Source organism: Neoarius graeffei, chromosome 1 (genome assembly GCF_027579695.1).
Source record: "Neoarius graeffei isolate fNeoGra1 chromosome 1, fNeoGra1.pri, whole genome shotgun sequence".
Classification (NCBI taxonomy): Eukaryota; Metazoa; Chordata; class Actinopteri; order Siluriformes; family Ariidae; genus Neoarius; species Neoarius graeffei.
The window spans coordinates 37,744,133-37,768,218 of record NC_083569.1 but is presented as its reverse complement, the minus strand read 5'-3'; the positions used below and the strand labels follow the sequence as shown (position 1 = coordinate 37,768,218).

General features: G+C 45.4%; 1 protein-coding gene across 1 annotated transcript in view; it reads right to left on the bottom strand.

The window, feature by feature from the left end:
• b4galt2 (UDP-Gal:betaGlcNAc beta 1,4- galactosyltransferase, polypeptide 2) overlaps positions 1-24,086 on the bottom strand; it is a 380,928-nt gene that overhangs the window by 355,826 nt on the left and 1,016 nt on the right. The window lies entirely within an intron of this gene.

Below are 24,086 nucleotides of genomic sequence, written 5' to 3'. Positions count from 1 at the left end.
TTCTGAGTGAGTATAGGTATTGTGGATGCTAAAATTATGCACATGGTTGTTCATCAGTGTATTCATTTGAGATTTTGACTTTCAATGTTAGTGTGCTTCGGACATTGCCACTCATGCCGCTGCAATAGAGGTGCTCAGGACTTGCAGCTGCCAGGGACTTTCTGCACATGGACAGAGTTTTTTCTTCTTCCTCCTGCTCGCTGTGTATGGAAGGTTTGAATGGACTGTTACTACCATCTTTCTGAGTTTCCAAGGGACTGTGAGTACTAACTATTCTCCAGCTGAGGGTTACATATGAGCTCCAACAGCACGCCAACGAACATGGTACCATAGACTGAGTTAGAAAATCCCGGGTAATAATATTATTATTTTCATTTGTTTATTTTATTTGTTTTGGGTTTTTTTTTAAATAAATACTGTGATATTTTTGCAATCAATGTGTGTGTATGAGAGTGATTCATGTTAAATAGTGATGTAAGCCATTTCACTGCAAGATCTGATTTATGTGGAACATTAAAGGGCCATATCTGAGTAAGTACAAAGCATGGGAGTTAAAGCTCACACATACAGTATCGCTAAATTATAAGCTAACTGGGCCTCTTTGCACCTTGGTTTGAATCATGTTTTTTTGTACACAATTCCCAGTTTTATATTTGTAGCCATCACCTATTCCTCTCCCATGCTAAAAGGTGTTTAAAGGGTAGAGTGTGTACTCACAAGGGTGTGTTAAAGAATAGGAATTGAGTGAGGGGGCTACACGTGGGGGCTCATGCGGTGTCACGGTCTGATCGTGCGCTGGTATAAATTTACCATGTGCATGCACAGACCGATTTTTTTTTTTTCCCCTGGTCAACTTCCGGGAAGTCTAAAATTACCATTTCTTGCTGCGATTTTGTACCGAGCATTTCAACACGTTTGTGGACTAATAGAACGCGAATCGTGACTACAATTGTGAGATTTGATTATCAGTAGACAAGCTGTTGAATATGGATGAGGAAACAATCATTTCCCAGTCACAAAATGAAGATCAGCAAAACACACAGTCCAAAGAGGCACGAGACCAGAGATTCGCCATTTTCAAAAGAAAGATGACCCAACTTACCTTCTTCCTACAAACTGGAAAGTACTCCAGTGACACTGACAAGAAAGACCACCGAAACATCAGAAATCAGTCGACAAAGCATGTTTGGGATGAAGACAGTAAGTGCACATACGTCACTTTGTTTATTTTTTCTGGCAGTGTAATTTTACCGAATTTCATGGCCATGTTTTGATTTTACACAGTCCATTCGTGTAACCTGGGCCCATAGTTTACCATAGACACAATTGAAAACTGAATGTTATTGATTTTCCCATGTTTTTCACTGTTACCAAATGTTAAGACCCAAGTGGAGTTGTTTGCTATTTCATTTTCAAAATACAACTCCGATTCCAAAAAAGTTGGGACAAAGTACAAATTGTAAATAAAAACAGAATGCAATAATTTACAAATCCCAAAAACTGATATTGTATTCAGAATAGAACATAGACAACATATCAAATGTCGAAAGTGAGACATTTTGAAATTTCATGCCAAATATTGGCTCATTTGAAATTTCATGACAGCAACACATCTCAAAAAAGTTGGGACGGGGCAATAAGAGGCTGGAAAAGTTAAAGGTACAAAAAAGGAACAGCTGGAGGACCAAATTGCAACTCATTAGGTCAATTGGCAATAGGTCATTAACATGACTGGGTATAAAAAGAGCATCTTGGAGTGGCAGTGGCTCTCAGAAGTAAAGATGGGAAGAGGATCACCAATCCCCCTAATTCTGCGCTGACAAATAGTGAAGCAATATCAGAAAGGAGTTCCACAGTGTAAAACTACAAAGAGTTTGAACACATCATCATCTACAGTGCATAATATCATCAAAAGATTCAGAGAATCTGGAAGAATCTCTGTGCGTAAGGGTCAAGGCCGGAAAACCATACTGGGTGCCCGTGATCTTCGGGCCCTTAGACGGCACTGCATCACATACAGGTATGCTTCTGTATTGGTAATCACAAAATGGGCTCAGGAAAATTTTGAGAGAACATTATCTGTGAACACAATTCACCGTGCCATCCGCCGTTGCCAGCTAAAACTCTATAGTTCAAAGAAGAAGCCGTATCTAAACATGATCCAGAAGCGCAGACATCTTCTCTGGGCCAAGGCTCATTTAAAATGGACTGTGGCAAAGTGGAAAACTGTTCTGTGGTCAGACGAATCAAAATTTGAAGTTCTTTATGGAAATCAGGGATGCCGTGTCATTCGGACTAAAGAGGAGAAGGACGACCCAAGTTGTTATCAGCGCTCAGTTCAGAAGCCTGCATCTCTGATGGTATGGGGTTGCATTAGTGCGTGTGGCATGGGCAGCTTACACATCTGGAAAGACACCATCAATGCTGAAAGGTATATCCAGGTTCTAGAGCAACATATGCTCCCATCCAGATGACGTCTCTTTCAGGGAAGACCTTGCATTTTCCAACATGACAATGCCAAACCACATACTGCATCAATTACAGCATCATGGCTGCGTAGAAGAAGGGTCTGGGTACTGAACTGGCCAGCCTGCAGTCCAGATCTTTCACCCATAGAAAACATTTGGCGCATCATAAAACGGAAGATATGACAAAAAAGACTTAAGACAGTTGAGCAACTAGAATCCTACATTAGACAAGAATGGGTTAACATTCCTATCCCTAAACTTGAGCAACTTGTCTCCTCAGTCCCCAGACGTTTACAGACTGTTGTAAAGAGAAAAGGGGATGTCTCACAGTGGTAAACATGGCCTTGTCCCAACTTTTTTGAGATGTGTTGTTGTCATGAAATTTAAAATCACCTAATTTTTCTCTTTAAATGATACATTTTCTCAGTTTAAACATTTGATATGTCATCTATGTTCTATTCTGAATAAAATATGGAATTTTGAAACTTCCACATCATTGCATTCCGGTTTTATTTAAGATTTGTACTTTGTCCCAACTTTTTTGGAATCGGGGTTGTAAAACATTTGGTTGTTCATTGCTTCAGACATTCAAATATTGATTGTTTAGAATGAGACTGAAATTGATTTTAATGTTTGTGTTTCCTTGTCAGTAATAACTACTGTGGTAAGGTTAGACTGTGGCTGCTACAGTTTAAATTTACCTGGTAAATTCAGACTGGTGGTAAATTCAGACTGTGACACCGGGATGTCCTGTGTACTGAGATAGTGTGTGGGATGCTAATTGCTAATGCTAATTTGTTAACTATGGCCTTGTTTTTCTTTTCTGTGTAACTTAAAAAAGTGTATGTACTCTCAACGAAAAGGGTAAAGGGTTAACACCCTATGGAGCCTGAACAGATAGTGAAATGGTGTGAGGACAAGGAGATTGATGTAACTAAAGCAGTCGTGCTTAGTGAAGTGTCTGTTGATGTAACTGATGATGTTATTTACAAAACACTGGATGGGGCTAAGATTTTTGGGCAATGTAAAATAAAGGGGAGGTGTTTAGGACACCTTGAAGATAAACAGCTAATATTGGTTGAGACCACTAATGACGTGACTTCAGTCAACATACCTGAACAGCTCTTACCTGATGGTGCTTTAGAGACTTGGGTAATTAATGTCATACAGACACCTACTGGTCCAGTCTTTCATGAACCAAAAGACTTTCAGGCCAAGTTAATGTCAATCCTAGCTCATGAAGGGAAGACCTTAACTGATGTCACAGGTTTGTTAACTCCTGCTCCACCCACCACAAGAGACCTTAATACAGAGCTAGTGACTGCTATCTCCTCATTAGTTGAAAAGTGCCACATGCCTACTGATGGACAAGTGTATTGCAAGCTCCGCCTGTTCTCAGGTGTCAAGCCAACTCCACATGGAGAAGAGGAGTATGAGGCCTGGGCTGAACAAACCGCACACATGCTGGATGAATGGCAGTGTCTTGACACAGTAAAGAAACAAAGAATTGCTGAGAGTCTTAAAGGGCCAGCAGCAGACACTGTTTGATTTTTAAGAGTGAGTGATCCCAACTCCTCTGCCAGTGACTATTTAAAAGCCCTTGAAACAGCTTTTGGTACCACAGAGAGTGCAGCTGACCTCATGGTGAGATTCCGTCATACATTCCAACAGGAAAGTGAGAGACTTTCAGCCTACATACTCAGACTGGATAAGTTGTTGCATGCAGTTTACCGTAAAGGTGGAATTCAGGTGACAGACATGAACCGGGCTCGCATTGAACAAGTGGCGAGAGGATCCCTACCTCATGATCTGGTAGCACTGCGCATAAGGATGACATACAAACTTAAGCCTCCTCCAAGCTTCACAGAGCTGCTGCGTGATGTCAGAGAAGAGGAAGAGATGATTCTTGAAAGACAAACTGTGAAAAATGTCACACCCACAGCTCGAGTTAAGCGTGCAGAGTGTGCTACTGTTTCTATTGCATCTGGTCAGTCAGAGCCTGTCACCGAGGCTGCTGTTTCAGAAAATAACTCTGCCATAGAGAACCTGAAAGGGGAATTTCAAAGTCTCAAAAGTGAGGTCACGCGCTTGGTCTCTGTTTCAGTAGCTGCCTCCGATAGTGCCACCCAGCATCAGGCATTTAACTCCAACCACCAACAGAGAAAGCCTGCAAACCCACCTGCTCACAACAAAGGGAGAACGACAAACCGTCAGTCTCATGCTGATGTCTTTTGTTACAGGTGTGGTGAAGATGGTCATTTTCAACGTGAATGCTCAAACCCAGAAAACCTCAGAAAAGTCAACCAGCGTCTCCTAAGAGCCAAACAGGGAAACTCCCCAGGGGCTCAGTAGAGGAACGGCCTGATACCCTGGAAAAAATACGTTCCACCAAGTGTGACACGCTAAATGAGAAGTACAATAGCCTCCCTGAAGGTTTAGTTGGACTGAGCAATGTTGTCCCTGGACAAATTGAAGGTATCCACAGTAATGCTTTACTTGATGGTGGGTCTCAAGTCACTCTGCTATATCGTTCCTTTTACGATGAACATCTGAAGCACCTGCCACTGACTCCTATTGAACGCTTGGAGATATGGGGTCTCAGTGTGGATGAATACCCCTATGATGGGTATCTGTGCTTGGAGTTGGAGTTTGATGAAGATGTAGTAGGTGTTAAAGAGACTGTCCAAACACTTGCGCTGGTGTGTCCTGATCCGGTCATGACGGGCGAGTATTCCATTATAGTTGGAACAAACACTTCTACTGTAAGGAGACTATATCAGACTTGCAAAACTCAAAGAGGGAACAATTTCATCCACAGTCTATCTGTTCATCCAGTCATCAAAAAGGCTTATGAGACATTTCAGGAAACCTCTGATGCGGACATGGAGACAAAGCGAGGAACAGTCTGGTTCACCAGGGCCCAGCCTTTTACGCTGCCATCTGGAGGAGTTGCAACAGTTACTGGCATCCCAAAGTTCCCAGGACGTGTCTCCTCGCAGGCTATCCTTATTGAGCGTCCTGAGGAGGAAGCTTTCCCTGATGAGATGCTGGTAATGCCACTGCTGTCAAATGTTGTCGCATCACAGTCACTGTGCGGAATTTGTCCAATCATGAGGTGACAATAAAGCGTGGAACACCTATCGCCCATGTGTTTCCTGTGGATGTAGTGAAGGAAGTCCTTGTGAAGGAGAAGTCCAAACCCTCCACATCGGAGCTGTTGTCATCCTCCTTTAACTTTGGTAACTCACCTGTTCCTCCTGAGTGGAAGGAGAGACTGTGCCAAAAGATGATGGAGAGAAAGGAGGTTTTCTCCTGCAGTGAATTTGATGTTGGTTGTGCTAAGTCCACAGAGCACACCATTTGGGTAACAGATAACAAGCCCTTCAGAGAACGTTCCAGATGCTTACCTCCTCATGATGTAGATGATGTTAGGAAACACATCAATGAGCTCAAAGAGGCTGGAATCATTGAGTCCAGGAGTCCCTATGCGTCACCGATTGTTGTTGTGTGCAAGAAAAATGGAACCATACGTATGTGTGTGGATTACAGAACATTAAACAAGAGAACAATCCCTGACAGGGGCGGCACGGTGGTGTAGTGGTTAGCGCTGTCGCCTCACAGCAAGAAGGTCCGGGTTCGAGCCCCGTGGCCGGTGAGGGCCTTTCTGTGTGGAGTTTGCATATTCTCCCCATGTCCGCGTGGGTTTCCTCCGGGTGCTCCGGTTTCCCCCACAGTCCAAAGACATGCAGGTTAGGTTAACTGGTGACTCTAAATTGACAGTAGGTGTGAATGTGAGTGTGAATGGTTGTCTGTGTCTACGTGTCAGCCCTGTGATGACCTGGTGACTTGCCCAGGGTGTACCCCGCCTTTCGCCCATAGTCAGCTGGGATAGGCTCCAGCTTGCCTGTGACCCTGTAGAACAGGATAAAGCGGCTGGAGATAATGAGATGAGAGACAATCCCTGACCAATACACTGTCCCCAGAGTGGAAGACGCTCTGTCCTGCTTAAGTGGTAGCCGGTGGTTTAGCGTGCTTGATCTCAGAAGCGGCTACTACTGTTAGGGTTTTGCTGGGATTCGAACCTGGTTCGTTGGTGTGATAATCCAGCAAAGCCCCACTAGGCCACCAGGGGGATGACTCAAATGCAGAGGCGTGAGGCGGAAGTAGAAAAAGAATCAAAAGGTTTATTTAAACTATATACACTATATACAGGGCAAAACAAAAGACAAAAAAAAAACCAAAGAGTATAATCCAAAAGAAAAGCAAAGTGCAAAAATACAAAAGCTAAGAAGATCAAAAAACACAGTGCAAAGGAAACTGGAGATAAACATAACAGCACAAAGACTCCGTGACAAGAGGACTGAACTCAGGGGTATAAATAGACAAACTAATTAAGGACACAGGTGAAGATAATTAGGCAATTAACACAAACACAAGACACAGGAACAGTGGCGGCCTCTAGAGGCCAAAATAAACACGACATGAAAAGGAAATAACAGCGGCCTCTAGAGGCCAAAACAGTCCTAGTCCTAACAGGACCCCCCCCTCTAGGAGCGTCTCCTGACGTTCCCAGGGCGATCCGGATGGGCCGAATGGAAGTCCCGACACAGTTCTTTATCAAGGACATCCCGAGCAGGAACCCAGCAGCGCTCCTCAGGACCATAGCCCTCCCAGTCCACCAGATATTGCAACCCGCCGCGGACCCGGCGGGAGTCAAGCAGGCGATTCACAGTGAACACAGTCTGCCCCTGGAAGATGCGGGGGGGTGGGGGGTTCCTAGGGGCAGGGGCATACGTAGACGTCAGTACGGGCCGTAACAGGGAAACATGGAAAGTGGGGTTGATCCTCAGAGTCCGGGGCAACTGGAGCCGGTAGGAGACAGGGTTCACCCTGCGCACCACCTTGAAGGGGCCAATGTAGCGAGGAGCAAGCTTGCGGTTCTCCACCCGCAGTGGAAGGTCCTTAGTGGACAGCCAAACACGCTGCCCAGGGCGGAAAGCGTGTGCAGGTCTTCTATGGCGGTTGGCCTGAGTCTGGTTGGTTCTGGAGGTCTGTATGAGGGTCTTCCTGACCTTGCTCCAGGTCTTGCGACACCGTCTCACATATTGGTTGACCGAGGGCACCCCCGCGTCCTCCTCCTGGTCCGGGAACAGAGGTGGCTGGAACCCGAATTGGCACTGGAATGGCGACAGCTTGGTGGCCGATGACTGCAGGGTGTTGTGGGCGTACTCTGCCCATGGCAGCCAGGTGCTCCATGATGTCAAGTTATCCATAGCTAGGCCTCGCAGGGTGGTTTCCAGGTCCTGGTTGAGCCTCTCCGTCTGACCATTGGACTGTGGGTGAAACCCAGAGGAGAGGCTGGCAGTGGCTCCGATGACCTTGCAGAACCCGTGCCACACTCGGGAGGAGAACTGGGGCCCTCGGTCTGAGACGATGTCCTGTGGAAGACCAAAGACTCGGAAGACATGATTAAACAAAAGTTTCGCAGTTTCAAGAGCAGAGGGGAGTTTGCACAGTGGTATGAAGCGGCAGGCCTTGGAGAATCTGTCAACTAAGACCAAAATGACCGTGTTACCTTGTGACTCAGGGAGACCCGTGATAAAGTCGACTGCCACGTGGGACCAGGGACGCCGGGGAATGGTCAGAGGATGCAGGAGACCCTGGGGACGCTGTCGTGGGTTCTTGGTTCTGGTGCAAACCTCACAGGACAGGACAAATGACCTTACTTCCTGCTCCATGTTAGGCCACCAGAAGCGTCTTTTCAGGAAGTCCAGGGTCCTCCGAGCTCCCGGGTGGGCGGTGAGAGGGGAAGAGTGACCCCACTGGAGAACCTTGGCCCGGGCTTGATGTGGGACGTACAAGAGGCCTGGTGGCCCCGTCCCAGGACCGGGGTCCTGGCGTTGGGCTCGTCGGACAGCCTCCTCAATACCCCAGCGGACAGGGGCCACAATCCGGGACACAGGGATAATAGGCCCGACTTCATTCTCCCTGTTAGTGGCAGAGAACAGTCTGGACAGTGCGTCAGGTTTGGTGTTCTTGGAGCCGGGGCGGTATGAGAGGGTGAAGTCAAATCGACTGAAAAACAGGGCCCACCTAGCCTGTCGAGGGTTCAGTCTCTTGGCTTGCTGGAGGTACTCCAGGTTCTTGTGGTCAGTCCAAACCAGGAATGGATGTTGTGCTCCCTCCAGCCAGTGCCTCCACTCCTCAAGGGCCAGTTTGACCGCTAGCAGTTCTCGATCCCCCACATCGTACCGGGACTCAGCAGGACTCAGGCGGTGGGAGAAGTAAGCGCAGGGGTGCAGCTTTCCTTCCGAACGTTGAGAGAGCACCGCGCCGACACCACTGTCCGAGGCGTCCACCTCCACGATGAATGGTTGGGAGGTGTCCGGGAGAACCAGAATGGGTGCCGTGCAGAAGCGGTCCTTGAGGTCTTTGAACGCCTTTTCTGCCTGAGGAGACCAGCCATAAGATCCACCTGTCCCTTTGGTGAGGTCTGACATGGGTGCTGCCACAGAACTGAAGTTCCTGATGAACTTGCGGTAGAAGTTAGCGAATCCTAAGAACCGCTGAACCTCCTTAACGGACTTGGGAGTAGGCCAATCCCGGACGGCCAGGGTCTTGGCAGGGTCCATTTGGAGTTGGCCTGTCCGTACAATAAATCCCAGAAAGGAGACCTCGGGAACATGAAATTCGCATTTCTGGGCCTTGGCGAACAGATTGTTCTGTAGCAGCCTCTGGAGAACCTGGCGGACATGGTGGCGGTGCTCCTGCACGGTCTTGGAAAAGATAAGGATGTCATCGAGGTAGACAAAAACGTATAGGTTAATCATGTCCCTTAAGACGTCGTTGATTAGGGCCTGAAAAACAGCTGGTGCATTGGTGAGTCCGAAGGGCATCACCTGGTATTCGTAGTGCCCAGACGGGGTGTTAAAGGCAGTCTTCCACTCGTCTCCCTGTCGGATACGGATGAGGTGGTATGCGTTCCGTAGGTCCAACTTGGTGAAGACGGTGGCGCCTTGGAGCAGGTCGAAAGCTGTGGACATCAGCGGAAGGGGATATCGGTTGCGCACAGTGATCTTATTCAGGCCCCTGTAATCAATACATGGTCGGAGCCCCCCATCCTTCTTGCCGACAAAGAAGAAGCCGGCTCCAGCAGGTGAAGTGGAGGGTCGAATAAACCCAGAGACCAGGACATCTTTGAGGTATTCCTCCATGGCCTTGCGTTCTGGCTGAGAGAGTGAAAACAGTCTGCCACGAGGAGGGGTAGTCCCAGGGAGCAAGTCGATGGCACAGTCGTAGGCCCGGTGCGGAGGAAGAACGGCGGCCCTACTCTTGCTGAATACCTCCTTGAGATCCCAGTACTCTGTGGGAACTTGAGATAACTCGGTGAGATCAGGGGGCTCGGCAGGAGACACAGGAGAGCTAGAGAGCAGACAAGAGGCATGGCATGCAGGGCCCCATTCCACAACCTGGCTTGTTACCCAGTCTATGCGAGGGTTGTGGCGAGTAAGCCAAGGAAGGCCTAGAATAACTGGGAACTCAGGTGAAGGAATCAGGTGCAGGGATATTTCTTCCTTGTGACCTTGAGACTGGAGGAAAACTGGAGAAGTAACTTGGGTGACTCTTCCATCATCTAACGCTTGGCCATCGAGGGCAGACACAGACAGTGGGACTTCAAGAGGTGCAGTCGGAATATTGATGCTTTGGGCGAAGTGAATATCCATAAAGTTCCCAGCCGCCCCTGAGTCTATCAAAGCTTGACAAGAGTGGACAGACTCACCCCAGGAGATGGAGACCGGGATGTAGATTCCTTGGCCAGGGAGTCCGGGAGAGAGGGTAGGCCCCGTCACAACCCTCCCTCGGCTGGACGGGGCGGTCCTTTTCCCAAGAGTTCGGGACATGATGCTCGGAAGTGACCAGGTTTGCCACAGTAGATGCAGCACTTGTCCCTCCTTCTGCGCTCCCTCTCAGATGCGGAGAGGCGAGTACGACCCACTTGCATGGGTTCTGGACAGTCACTGAAGGAGGTAGACGGTCTCCAGGTAGAGGTAGGGAGGCTGGGGGGGCTCAAGGCTTGGTGGCGTTCTCTCATCCTGTTGTCCAGACGAATAGCATGTGAGATGAGGGTTTCGAGGTCACTTGGGCATCCAATAGAGGCCAGACCGTCCTTGATAGGGTCAGACAGACCATGGTGGAAGGCTGACACCAGGGCAGTCTCGTTCCATCCACTTACTGCTGCGAGTGTTCGGAACGAGATGGCGTAATCTGCGACGCTTCCTCCTTGCCGGATGGACATGAGCTTTCGGGCTGCGTCGGTACTGATGTCTGCCTGATCGAAGACCCGAAGCATCTCTTCAGAAAACAGCTGGAAATCAAAGCACTCAGGTCCCTGTCTTTGCCAGATAGCAGTAGCCCAGGCTCGCGCCTTACCAGCTAATAAGGTGATCACAAAGGCAATCTTGCGGCGATCCGTAGTGTAGGTGGTAGGCTGAAGCTCAAAGGTGAGTTGACACTGGGTAAGGAACTCTCGGCATTCACTGTGCTTGCCGTCATACCTCTGTGGTGCAGGAAGGCTGGGTTCGCGAGGTGAAGAAGGCAGCATTGCAGGAGGCACTGGAGCAGGAGTGGGAGCTGGATCAGGAGCAGGAACTGGATCAGGAGCAGGAGATGCAGGCAGAGATGTCAGCTGTGCCAGGGTTTTCCCAATTTGCTGAAGCAGTTCCTCGTGGCGAGCGAGGGCCTCACGTTGGCTGGTGAGCGTACGTCCATGAGCGTCCATGGTTGCTCCGAAGCGTGTCAAAGCTGCCATAATTCCCTGAAGGTTGGCCGGGTAGACAGTTGAAGCAGCCTCTGCTGAGTCGGTCATGACGGAGTCTTTCTGTTAGGGTTTTGCTGGGATTCGAACCTGGTTCGTTGGTGTGATAATCCAGCAAACCCCCACTAGGCCACCAGGGGGATGACTCAAATGCAGAGGCGTGAGGCGGAAGTAGAAAAAGAATCAAAAGGTTTATTTAAACTATATACACTATATACAGGGCAAAACAAAAGACAAAAAAAAAACCAAAGAGTATAATCCAAAAGAAAAGCAAAGTGCAAAAATACAAAAGCTAAGAAGATCAAAAAACACAGTGCAAAGGAAACTGGAGATAAACATAACAGCACAAAGACTCCGTGACAAGAGGACTGAACTCAGGGGTATAAATAGACAAACTAATTAAGGACACAGGTGAAGATAATTAGGCAATTAACACAAACACAAGACACAGGAACAGTGGCGGCCTCTAGAGGCCAAAATAAACACGACATGAAAAGGAAATAACAGCGGCCTCTAGAGGCCAAAACAGTCCTAGTCCTAACAACTACCAGATCCCTTTGAGTGCAGCTGACAAAGAAAAAATGGCCTTCATCTGCCCAGTCAGATTTTATCAGTTTGAGCGGATGCCGCAAGGGATTTGTGGAGCTCCAGCTACATTTCAACGTGTCATGGAGAGAACAGTAGGTGATATGAATCTCCTCGAGGTATTGGTGTACTTAAATAATGTAATCGTCTTCGGGAGAACACTGGAGGAACACAAGCAGCGTCTTCTGAAAGTGCTGGATTGCCTTAAAGAGGAAGGATTAAAGCTGTCCTTGGACAAATGTCAGTTTTGCTGCCCCTTAGTCACCTACCTTGGCCACATAGTGTCCAGTGATGGCATCGCCACAGACCCTTCAAAGATCGAAGCTGTTAAGTCTTGGCCACGCCCTAAAAATATCACTGTGCTGCACTCATTCCTGGGCTTCTGTGGGTATTACAGAAGGTTCGTCAAAGATTTTTCCAGAGTATGTCATCCACTCAACCAGTTGCTGCATGGCTGCATTGTGAGTGGAAAGTCAAGGAAAGGGACAAAGACTGCAAAAGATGTGGAAAAACAAGCAAAACTGAAGAGACAGAAAAGGAAACAAAGCCATGGTTCCACCCTTTGGAACCTTTTGGTTCTAGGTGGGATACACCCTGTGAGGAAGCATTTGAGGCTCTGAAGAAGAGCCTTACTGAGGCACCCGTCTTAGCAATTGCAGACCCAGGTCTACCTTATGTGCTGCATGTTGATGCAAGCAGAGAAGGTTTAGGGGGTGTCCTCTATCAGGACCAAGAAGATGGCTTATGCCCAATTGCATTTGTGAGCCGAAGTCTCACGTCATCCGAAAATAACTACCTCTGTCATTAAAGCTGCCTGTCGTATGACTTCAGTTGGTCCCCATCGTCACAGAGCCATTGACAGTTTAGGTTCTTCCAAGCATGCAGTGCCCAGAGCATACTGTAATCTATCCTCTCTGTCTACGCACGAGCTACCCAATATGACAACTGCAGAGATTTCTCATTCCCAGCAGGAAGACCCTTGCATTGGAAAAGTTTGGCATGCAGTTAGCCAGGGGAATGTAGGGGGTGCTGACAAGGGAAGACATCCAGATGTGGCATTGTTGCTTAAAGAATGGGAGAAGCTAAAGGTCAAAGAGTCAGTGCTGTACCGCATTAGCAAGCCACCCAACAAGCCATTGCGGCAGCAGCTGTTGCTTCTGGAAGAGTTCAGAAAAACTGTGCTGCAGTTTCTGCATGATCAGTGTGGCCACCTGGGTTTTGACAAGACCTATGGTCTGGTCCGAGAGAGGTTTTATTGGCCTAGGATGAAAACACAGGTTGAGATGCACTGTAAAAATTGTGCAAGATGTATTCAAAGAAAGATGTTACCAAAAATAGCTGCTGAGCTTTCCCACCTCCACAGTAGCGGACCAATGGATCTTGTTTGCATGGATTTTCTGTCGCTTGAGCCCGACTCCAGGAAGATCTGCAATGTGCTGGTAGTTACTGACCACTACACCCGGTATGCCCAAGCATTTGCCACAAAAGATCAAAAACCCTCAACAGTCGCTAAGGTACTCTGGGAACAATATTTTGTTCACTATGGGTTACCAAAAAGAGTGCATTCAGACCAGGGCAGGGATTTTGAAAGTAGGCTCATTCATTAACTGTTGAACATGTTGGGCATAAGGAAATCCCGAACAACACCCTATCATCCCCAAGGTGATCCCCAACCTGAGCGGTTCAACAGAACGCTGCTTGACATGCTTGGAACTCTTGATGCACATGAGAAAAGTAAATGGAGTAAGCACCTAAGTCATCTAGTTCATGCTTACAATTGCTCAGTGAATGAGACGACCGGCTATTCATCATATTTTCTCATGTTCGGTTGAGAGGCAAGATTGCCAGTAGATTTGACGTTTGGAGTCTCGGGTGATGGAATGTCCACCAAGTCTTACTTGCGCTATGTCAAAAACATGAGACGTGAACTCCAAGCTGCTTTTCAGTTGGCTGAGTGCAAGTCAGAAAAGAAATCCGAAGGAAACAAGAAACGTTATGATCAGAGAGTTCATTTCTGTCCACTTGTTTGAGAAGACAGGGTTTTGATCAGAAATCTTGGATTGACTGGAAAACAAAAATTGGCTGACCGGTGGAAATCCACTTCATACATTGTGGCACATCAATTTCCTGGGTTGCCAGTGTTCAAGCTGACGCCAGAAGATGGCTGTGGTCCTGAAAAGGTGCTCCACTGCAATCACATTCTGCCTACTGTTCAGGAAGTGAGAATGCAGAGAAAACTGGATCTACAACCCCGATTCCAAAAAAGTTGGGACAAAGTACAAATTGTAAATAAAAACGGAATGCAATAATTTACAAATCTCAAAAACTGATATTGTATTCACAATAGAACATAGACAACATATCAAATGTCGAAAGTGAGACATTTTGAAATTTCATGCCAAATATTGGCTCATTTGAAATTTCATGACAGCAACACATCTCAAAAAAGTTGGGACAGGGCAAAAAGAGGCTGGAAAAGTTAAAGGTACAAAAAAGAAACAGCTGGAGGACCAAAATGCAACTCATTAGGTCAATTGGTCATTAACATGACTGGGTATAAAAAGAGCATCTTGGAGTGGCAGCGGCTCTCAGAAGTAAAGATGGGAAGAGGATCACCAATCCCCCTAATTCTGCGCCGACAAATAGTGGAGCAATATCAGAAAGGAGTTCGACAGTGTAAAATTGCAAAGAGTTTGAACATATCATCATCTACAGTGCATAATAGCATCAAAAGATTCAGAGAATCTGGAAGAATCTCTGTGCGTAAGGGTCAAGGCCAGAAAACCATACTGGGTGCCCGTGATCTTCGGGCCCTTAGACGGCACTGCATCACATACAGGCATGCTTCTGTACTGGAAATCACAAAATGGGCTCAGGAATATTTCCAGAGAACATCATCTGTGAACACAATTCACCGTGCCATCCGCCGTTGCCAGCTAAAACTCTATAGTTCAAAGAAGAAGCCGTATCTAAACATGATCCAGAAGCGCAGACATCTTCTCTGGGCCAAGGCTCATTTAAAATGGACTGTGGCAAAGTGGAAAACTGTTCTGTGGTCAGACGAATCAAAATTTGAAGTTCTTTATGGAAATCAGGGACGCCATGTCATTTGGACTAAAGAGGAGAAGGACAACCCGAGTTGTTATCAGCGCTCAGTTCAGAAGCCTGCATCTCTGATGGTATGGGGTTACATTAGTGCGTGTGGCATGGGCAGCTTACACATCTGGAAAGACACCATCAATGCTGAATAGTATATCCAGGTTCTAGAGCAACATATGCTCCCATCCAGACGACATCCCTTTCAGGGAAGACCTTGCATTTTCCAACATGACAATGCCAAACCACATACTGCATCAATTACAGCATCATGGCTGCGTAGAAGAAGGGTCTGGGTACTGAACTGGCCAGCCTGCAGTCCAGATCTTTCACCCATAGAAAACATTTGGCGCATCATAAAACGGAAGATACAACAAAAAAGACCTAAGACAGTTGAGCAACTAGAATCCTACATTAGACAAGAATGGGTTAACATTCCTATCCCTAAACTTGAGCAGCTTGTCTCCTCAGTCCCCAGACATTTACAGACTGTTGTAAAGAGAAAAGGGGATGTCTCACAGTGGTAAACATGGCCTTGTCCCAACTTTTTTGAGATGTTGTTGTCATGAAATTTAAAATCACCTAATTTTTCTCTTTAAATGATACATTTTCTCAGTTCAAACATTTGATATGTCATCTATGTTCTATTCTGGATAAAATATGGAATTTTGAAACTTTCACATCACTGCATTCCGTTTTTATTTACAATTTGTACTTTGTCCCAACTTTTTTGGAATCGGGGTTGTAATAAGAAAAGGACAAGCAAACGGCTCAGGGCCCAGAGAAATGTGAAGTCCAACCACTTGTACTCTTCAGCTCACAAAGAGGAAAATAGAGTTGACTCTGAGTCTGAATCAGAGGAGGATGATATTGGTGTATGGTATGACTATTTTGCACTGCATCAGTCTAGTGAGGAAGGAGGTCTAAACAAACCATGCTCTGAGCCCTTTGGCATGGATTTGGACATTTCGCCTGCAGTCTCAGGAGTCTCTGATGTGGTAGAGAGCAGAGCTCAGGAACCTACAGCATCAAGTGAAGTTCCAGAGGAACAGTTAACTGTTGAAGTTGAGAGATGTCCAAGCAGTACAGCTGAACAAAACACTGAGACTGAGAGAGACATTTCAGCCCTGACAAACTCTGATACCCTTACCCCAGGTCAAACTGTGGACAGTCGAGACACTGACATAAATTTGGGTAAGAGACCTCGGAGACAAACAAAGGTTCCACCGAGATTGACCTATGACTCCCTGGGAAACCGGACTTCAGTGGCAGTCAATACATATGGGGTTATTCCTATAGAGGTCAAAGGTCAAAATGATACAATGTTTCCTATCAAAAGGTATAGAAGTATTTTTTTACATGTGGATGGGTTAAAGACAGTATATAAGTGTTTGTGAAAATGGTACAATGCAGAGGATGTGATTTATGTTTCCATGTCATGAGGACATGACAGTTTTAGTGGGGGTAGAGTGTAGCACCCTACTAATTTTAGTTCATCCTTTTGTGTGTGGTTTTTTTTTTGTTATCTGTAATGTAGGGTTGTCCTGGTTTATAAAATATCACCTCATTTATTACTTATGTGATTTATTTTATGCATTAAAAGAGGAAACTGTGTATTTTTGTTAAAGTATTCAAATATCCCACGTTTAGAGCAGACCTTGAACTTCTCATGTCTGTTTTCTGCTTTCTGCAAGGGATAGACAGGTGTCAATCAAACAAGTTGGGATAGACTTTTGACCTGTCAGATTTTGTGAGGGGCGGCACAGTGGTGTAGTGGTTAGCACTGTTGCCTCACAGCAAGAAGGTCCGGGTTTGAGCCCCGTGGCCAGTGAGGGCCTTTCTGTGCGGAGTTTGCATGTTCTCCCTGTGTCCGCGTGGGTTTCCTCCGGGTGCTCCGGTTTCCCCCACAGTCCAAAGACATGCAGGTTAGGTTAACTGGTGACTCTAAATTGACCGTAGGTGTGAATGTGAGTGTGAATGGTTGCCTGTGTCTATGTGTCAGCCCTGTGATGACCTGGCGACTTGTCCAGGGTGTACCCCGCCTTTCGCCCGTAGTCAGCTGGGATAGGCTCCAGCTTGCCTGTGACCCTGTAGAACAGGATAAAGCGGCTAGAGATAATGAGAATGGGATGAGGGATTTTGTGAGGTGCGGGACTTAGTTCAGACACAACGATACGGAGTGAGGAGAAACACAAGGAGAGAAAGAGAGGGTAATACCTGTTTTAAGTTCATTTTATTCTTTGGAAATACTTTTTTTGGAAGAATTAAAAACCCAGTGGGATTGTGACTTTGTGCAACTCTAACCAGTGGAGTGTGGGCTGCGTTGGGAGACATTTCAGTGAGTATTGTGACTGAGCTAGTTCTTAACAGTAGTAGCTTAGCAACTAACGGTAGTATGTAAATGGAGGTGACTAGCGTGCACCTTCACAGGAGCGAAGGAGACCTGTGTTGGGCTGCACGTAGGAAGCCTGGGATTATTTACAAGTTTCTGAGTGAGTATAGGTATTGTGGATGCTAAAATTATGCACATGGTTGTTCATCAGTGTATTCATTTGAGATTTTGACTTTCAATGTTAGTGTGCTTCAGACATTGCCACTCATGCCGCTGCAATAGAGGTGCTCAGGACTTGCAGCTGCCAGGGACTTTCTGCACGTGGACAGAGTTTTTTCTTCTTCCTCCTGCTCGCTGTGTATGGAAGGTTTGAATGGACTGTTACTACCATCTTTCTGAGTTTCCAAGGGACTGTGAGTACTAACTATTCTCCAGCTGATGGTTACATATGAGCTCCAACAGCACGCCAATGAACATGGTACCATAGACTGAGTTAGAAAATCCCGGGTAATAATATTATTATTTTCAATTGTTTATTTTATTTGTTTTGGGGTTTTTTTTAAATAAATACTGTGATATTTTTGCAATCAATGTGTGTGTATGAGAGTGATTCATGTTAAATAGTGATGTAAGCCATTTCATTGCAAGATCTGATTTATGTGGAACATTAAAGGGTCATATCTGAGTAAGTACGAAGCATGGGAGTTAAAGCTCACACATACAGTATCGCTAAATTATAAGCTAACTGGACCTCTTTGCACCTTGGTTTGAATCATATTTTTTGTACACAATTCCCAGTTTTATATTTGTAGCCATCACCTATTCCTCTCCCATGCTAAAAGGTGTTTAAAGGGTAGAATGTGTACTCACAAGGGTGTGTTAAAGAATAGGAATTGAGTGAGGGGGCTACATAAGTTAAACAGATGTTATATTAAACTTTGTCTTTTCAACATTTTGGAAATTGTTTGTGTTCATTGAGATATTGTTTAAAATGTTACTTTTCAAAGGAGGTGTACTCATTTACGATGAGCACTGTATTTAACCCATAACTGGAACCCAGGCAGGTGCTACCACTCCAGGTCAGAGCGGACCTGGGAGCAACGGTGATTAAGGGGTAACTCCACTTTCCCCAATGCTCAAGTCCTCCCAGACCTGAGACTCCCCACCGGTTGCAGTTTAAAGTCACACCCAGGACTAATTACAGAGTTTTTCACAAAGAAAACTGTGGAAAACAACTCGGCAGCAGTGGCAGACCATAGTTGTGAGGCCACGACGGCCAGTTCGCTGCATGTTTGACAGTGAAAGCTGTGCTGCCGAAGCCAGCGATGGTGATGGCACTGATGCTGCTCTCCAGGGAGCTGCCAGAAAACGGCAAGAAAGCTCATTAGAGCAGAAAAAAAGTAAATCTGGCATAGATCCAGATTGTCTGAAGACATGTGACTGGCTGATAGTGACTCCAGGAGAAAAGGGTATGTTCAAAATGTTAGGTAGATCTTGTCTGTGTGCAAATGTGAAAAACATGTGGTCTGGTTATTTATGTTATGGTCATACGTGACTGTCAATCTGGAATGCAGCAGTCTAAACATAGCAAGCGACCAAGAAGCTCAAAAACCCAAAGGGGCACAGAATTGCTCTTGTGTAGCCAACTCTCTGCTCTGCTCTTGTGTAGCTGACTGCTCTTTTCTGACTGATTCTGCAGCTGCTAATTTTGCCAAATGCCAGGTCAGCCGATGTTAAAGTTCATTTTATTGTTCACGTCAGTATTAGGTTTTTTAATGGTCATCTGCACTATTGCCAAAATGTAATGATCAGTATTTCGAACAGCTAGTGCCATGTTGCATCACCATTAATTTTGTTTGATGTGAAATAAACTGCAGTCTCCTTTGGAACAGTACACTGTTTGTGAGATGCAAGTGGGTATTGTATTGACTTTTTTTTTAATGTTTTTAGGGTGGGAATTCAGTAAAATTGTAAGTAAAAATATAGCCTTTTCCCCAACATGTTAAACTGGTAAAAATCAGCTCTAGATATCACCAGAAGCCACAAAATGAACCTTTATATTTCAAAATTTTCTGGGGGTGCCTGCCCCCAAACCCCCCTATCTTGCACGCCACTTTCCACACCTCGCTCTGCTCAGGGGACCATTACTCTTTCATTTTTTTTCCAAGGGGAAACCCTGCATTATCTACATCATTTATCGCAGGAGTACTGGAACTAATCCCAGCTGACTTTGGGCAAGAGGCGGGGTACACCATTCACACTCACAGTCACACCTATGGGAAACTCAGAAAAGCCAGTTGACCTAATCCACATGTTTTAGGACTGTGGGAGGAAACCAGAGCACCCAGATGAAACCCGCACAGGGAAAACAAGTATACACAAATCAAACACAGTGCCGTCCACAATTATTGGCACCCCTTGTAAAGATTACCAAAAAGGCTTAGAAAAAAACCCCCACCTTTTGGTGAAGTAGTTTCATCTCAGACTGATTTTTTTTTTTAGAAAATTCCAACGTTTAATTGAAATAAATTTATTCAGAGAAAAACAAATCTCTCATCAAGAAATAATTATTTTCAACAAAAACACATGTGCCATAATTATTGGTAACCCTGGAAATTATAGTGAGCACAATGTAACTGAAGCATGTTTCCCATTTAAATTGTACATTTTTGAGTTGATTGGAGTGTGTAGGAACTTTCACGTTGTAATCCATGACTTCCTGATTAACTGGGGGACAAATATGAGGTGACACAGAGGCCAAATTCCCTTAGTCATCCATCAACATGGGCAAGAGAAGAGAACACACAAACCAAATGAGGGAGAAGTGTGTTGACCTTCATAAGTCAGGGAATGATGATAAAAAAAATAGCTACTCACCCAAAAATGTCCATTTCTACTGTTAGGGCTTCCACATACTTGATTTAACATGAGTTTTATGCCGGATGCCCTTCCTGATGCAACCTTCCCCATTTATCCGGGCTTGGGACCAGCACTAAGAATGCACTGGCTTGTGCATCTCAGTGGCTGGATTTCTACTGTTAGGGCAATAATACAAACTTGGACACCAACTGGAACTGTTACAAACTTGCCTGGAAGAGGACCCAAGTTTATTTTGCCCTACGTACAGTGAGGAGAAGGGTAAGAGAGGCAAAAAAAAAATCCCCAAGGATCACTGTTGGTGAATTACAAGAAAAAGTAAAATCTTGGGGTTTCCAAGTCTCCAAAACCACCATCAGACTCCACCTCCATGCCAACAGATTGTTGGGAAGGTTTGCCAGAAAAAAAAGCCTTTTCTCTTGGTTAACCACAAATGTAAGCACATGAAGTTTGTGAAACGCTACGACAACTTTGACTGGGACCATGTTCTCTGGTCTGATGGAACAAAAATGGAGCTTTTTCGGCAATAAACACTCAAGGTGGGTTTGGTGTAAACAGAAGGATGGCTATAATGAAAAGAACCCGATCCCAACTGTAAAATATAGTGGAGGTTCTGTGATGTTTTGGGGCTGTTTTTCCTCCAAAGACCCTGGAAACCTTGTTAGGGTACATGGCATTATGGACTCCATGAAATACCAGGACATTTTAAATCTAAATCTGACTGCTTCTGCCAGGAAACTCAAACTGGGTCATCACTGGATCTTCCAGCAGGACAATGATCTGAAGCACATGTCCAAATCAACACTAAAATGGTTCGCTGACCACAGAATCAAGCTCCTGCCATGGCCATCTCAGGCCCCTGACCTGAACCCCATTGAAAACCTGTGGGGTGAGCTGAAGAGGAGAATGTACAAGAGAGGGCTGAGGACCCAGGATGATGTAGAGAGATTGTGTAAAGAGGAATGGTCTCAGATGCCCTGCTCTGTATCCCCAACCTTATAAACTGTTATCGGAGACAGTGCTGTTTTACTGGCAAAGGGAGGTTGGACAAAGTATTAAATTCAGGTGTGCCAATAATAGTGGTACATGTGTTTTTGTTGAAAATAATTATTTCTTGAGGAAGGATTTGCTTTTCTCTGAATAAATTTATTACAATTAAAGACTGAAATTTTCTCATTCTTTTAAGTGTGAGATGAAGCGACTTCACCAAAAGATGGAATTTTTTTTTCTAACCCTTTTTACTAATCTTTACAAGGAGGGACAATAATCGTGGAGGGCACTGTATGTGGCAGATATGTAACCTTCTTTATTAATAATGTGGCTAATAAAACCCACAGCCTATGACTCAATAACGTCTGAATGTTGAAATACTGGATGTTTTTTGACAGTTTTGGTTTAATAATTGGGCCAGAAAGAGGACTATTTACCTTTCCCAGTATGATTGTGCCCTCACAGTTTGCCAGCTTGTTAATAGCATTGGCAGATCTTGCACCCAGCCACTACAACTGTTCATAAGCTTCTAGGGATTTTGTAACTTTTAAACTTGCGCAAAGTGTATGCACTCAATTCAAAAAGAAGACCGTTTACAATGTCTAGGTAGGCGAGTGCAGGATCTGTAATCCAGGCTTTGGCTGTTGTTTTGTGTTTAGTTTGTCCAAATACCATTGCTTGGCACTGCGATTCAGTTTCTTCTGGTAGGGTCCATTTTCTTACACAAATGACACAAAAATGGTAGTTGCAAATCCATGTTTCGGTGCCTGGATTTTAGGTGCTTCTGCAAACTGCAGCAATTCATTTGCTTCTCTTTTCCAGAGTTTTTGGCAGGCTGGAGAAAGATAGCTCAGGTGCTAACGTGCATGTGACCAGCGGTGACATTTATGTATGGTGACGTCATCTCATCTCATCTCATCTCATCTCATCTCATCTCATCTCATTATCTCTAGCCGCTTTATCCTTCTACAGGGTCGCAGGCAAGCTGGAGCCTATCCCAGCTGACTACGGGCGAAAGGCGGGGTACACCCTGGACAAGTCGCCAGGTCATCACAGGGCTGACACACAGACAACCATTCACGCTCACATTCACACCTACGGTCAATTTAGAGTCAACAGTTAACCTAACCTGCATGTCTTTGGACTGTGGGGGAAACCGGAGCACCCGGAGGAAACCCACGCGGACACGGGGAGAACATGCAAACTCCACACAGAAAGGCCCTCGCCGGCCACGGGGCTCGAACCTGGACCTTCTTGCTGTGAGGCGACAGCGCTAACCACTACACCACCATGCCGCCCTGGTGACATCATAGGCATTCTTATTCACCTCTCACGTTGGACTGAGGGCAAACTGGATGCTGCAGTGACTCACTATCACCTCTTGAGGAACAAAGTGGTATTATGAGTTGATCGAATCGTCCTGTTGTGTGGCTAGCTAGTTAACATGCTCATTTCGACGTCTTTGACATAAGTTCAAAGAGATTACATGACATTCTGTTGACAATTTTCGTTAACTTTTTTTGAATATTTTAAATTAAAATTCTTACATATAGCACCTTTAAGAATGTACTTTTTATTACTATGGCATGCACTTAGCTTCAGCCAGGCTTGTAGTACTCGAATCCGACTCGTGCCCTAATTTTAAGGACTCGTGACTCGACTTGGACTTGAGCACTGATGACTCGGACTCAACCTCGGACTCGTGCATTAACTGCATTAGGACTTGTAAACTGGAGATGAGGACTCTGATTTTTTCTTTATTTTTTGTTACATGCCATAATAATTTGCCATAAGATATTGATATCTATCGCACACTAAGCTGACTCTCGCGCACACGCTATAAATGACTCGCATCTGCATAGGATTAAAGTGCAATCAGCATGCCTATATAAAAACTGCGAAAACACACCTACTTTGCGAAGTATTGAGTTGCATTGCTGACACATTACCAAGCCTTATTTCCTTGTTTGGTTTCCTGATCCCTGATTTCCTGTTTCTCGTCTTTGATTCTGCCGAGTCTACGATGGCCTGTTTGTGCCTCACTCGACCTATTGCCTGTTTCACCGTTTTACGATTTTGCCTGCCATTCTGGATTGTTTATCTGTCTTCACTTGTATTAATAAACACACCTTCTGCACTTACAGCCATCTCCCAACCATCTCTGACAGAAAACTTTGCACTCCCTGACAAAGGGAATGCACATTCACCTGTTCATACGTCATGTTCAGGAACAAACTAACGTTAATGGCGCTAAAACAGCCGCTGTCAAATGGTGTGGTTGGATTCTTGCTCTCAGACTCGACTCGGATCAATAGTGGACTCGACTTGAATTTTTTTTAATGACGGATTTGATTCGGACTTGACCACTGGGGACTCGAAGACTGGACTCTGACTCGAAGTTTAGTGACTCGACTACAACACTGGCTTCAGCAAGCAAGATACCTGATAAGTAAGAGATTATAATGCAAGTATTGACTGGGCAAAGCAGGCTGGATAATATTAATGTATTTACGTCTAAATCCATTTAAATTTTGGCTTTAAATGAAACGTTGGTTCGGTGAACTCATGTGCTGTCCTCCACATGGATATTGGCCAAGCTGATTTTCCAAGTGTTTTAATCATTGAACTATATAATGATTGACCAAATGTGTATCTAGTCTTTTACTTTTCACTTTACAGGACTCCAGACTGATCCTGTTAAATCTGTCAAATTTTCATGGTAGGGTGCTTGCCTCCAGACTCCCCAAGAAGGTTCAGCATTCAGAGAGCAGAGTTTGTGATATTCCAGTGGGAGACAGTGAAGAGGTTCAGCATCTCATATGAAATGGGTTGTACTGAGAAGAATACTGACACTAAACTGCGTCTTGGTTCCGCTCTCTGTACAGAAAGCAAAGTAGATTTGAGATGAATCAGAATCTACTGA